This window comes from Meles meles, chromosome 14 (genome assembly GCF_922984935.1).
Source record: "Meles meles chromosome 14, mMelMel3.1 paternal haplotype, whole genome shotgun sequence".
In the NCBI taxonomy this organism is placed as follows: Eukaryota; Metazoa; Chordata; class Mammalia; order Carnivora; family Mustelidae; genus Meles; species Meles meles.
The window spans coordinates 8,575,323-8,577,240 of record NC_060079.1 but is presented as its reverse complement, the minus strand read 5'-3'; positions in this window follow the sequence as shown (position 1 = coordinate 8,577,240).

The window sequence follows — 1,918 nt, the reverse complement described above, 5'->3', positions numbered from 1 at the left end:
GGGAGGACTTGCGTTTCCGGTAACAGTGTGGGCGCGGAGGTGAACTTGGAGAGGAGAATGAACTGGCAGGTGTGGCAAAGCAGAGCTAGAGCCCGTCGTCGGGAAAAGATAATAGAGATTAGTAACCCGTCGCCGGGGAGTTACAGCTGCGCGGGAGCTGCGGCCGCAGAGATGCTGGAGCGAAGAAGAACGGCTCTGTGGGAAGGCACGTTCTGGGATCTGAAGGAAACCACAGTGGGAGGGAATGAGCTTTCCCCAGCACGATATAAGGACTTTCTCGTCCAGCACGACATGAAATGATTACAGTCGAAGATGAGCGTATGCTGAATTTTAATATTTCCCCCGTGCGTTTCCTGGTAAAGATGGACTCAGTTTGGAGCTGGCACCTAAGACAAGAACGTTCTGGGCTAACGGGAACAGAGTCCCGCTTCTATTGGTAGAGAATTCCCATGGGTTCTGAGGTGTGCTGGGAGGCCCATAAGCCCACAGAGCGCCCACCCAGGGACTCTACCATTTGATATTCATTCCCTTATGTTCCTTCCCTTTGGTCCTCTTTTTAAAATTCAGACGCTTTCATTTAGAGGTGATACATCAAGCACATTGGCACCAAGGTGTTAATGATTTCTCACATCTTCTTTCCCACGCAGAATGTTGAATAGGGTGCGATCCGAAGGTTGGATTATGAAACAGAGAGGGAGAGAGAAAGAAGGGGACTTACGGGTCTTCCCACATTCCTGGCAGCATTATTCACAATAGCCAAAAGGAGGAAACCACCCAGATATCTACTGAGAGGTGAATGGATAAACAAAAGGAAGTCTATACGCACAAGGAGATATTTTTCAGTCCACAGGCTACTATGGTGATGAATGTTAGAAGACATTATGCTACGTAAAATAAGCCAGTGATAAAAAGACAAATATCGGGGCGCCTGGGTGGCTCAGACATTCAGCGGCTGCCTTTGGCTCAGGTCACGATCCCAGGGTCCCGAGACTGAGCCCCGCATTAGGATCCCTGCTCAGCAGGAAGCCTGCTTCTCTCTCTTCCACTCCCCTGCTTGTGTTCCTTCTCTCACTCTCTCTCTCTATCAAATAAATAAATAAAATCTTAAAAAAAAAAGAGTACTGAACTACACACTTGAAAGGGGTTAAGAAGATAAATTTTATATTAGGTGTATTTTATTACAGTTTCTTTTTTAAAGTTAAGGGTAGTGAAAGCCAAAGATAAAATTTGCCCATTTTGAAATTTTGCACTGAGCAGGCCCTGAATGATATTTTGTTGTTTTGTTTTTGGTTTGGTGGTTGTTGTTGCTGTTTTTGTGGGGGGTTTTGTTTTGTTTTGTTTTTCTTTTTTTTTTTTTTTTTTTTTTAAGAAACAGAAGGGAGAGATGTGTTGTAGGCATTGCTGTTCTATTCTGGAGCTCCCATCTCCGAATCCTCACCTGGTAGGTGTCGGAGTCTGTTGCCGTCACCATCCTAGGCAGGAGCGGCAGGCCTGCACCCTCACCATTTACCAAAGGCCTCCGCGGTGCCAGGAGCTCCAGTCTGTTGCTCTCCTGAGTCCTCCCAGGAGCCCCGGTGAGGTAGACACTATCATCCCTGTTTTACCGACGGAGAAACTGAGGTCTGGAAACTCCTCTAGGATCAAGGAGCTGGTAAGTGGTGAAGTCCCGTTCTGGAAAGTTCTTTTTCTCCCCGCCCGAGATCAATATTCATATTCCCCACAATTTCTTCAGTCACCTTAACAGATTACAGGACCTTTGTAGGTAGAAAATGAGTGTCTCCGTGTATCTTCTTGAGAGCAAGTCGGGGAATCAGAATAAGGAGATGAGTCCAACTAAAGGACAGCCCACCGTGTGCCCAGCTCCCGGCCAGCTTCCCGTATGCCCGACCTTCGCTCTGTGCATTTAATCAAAACCCAG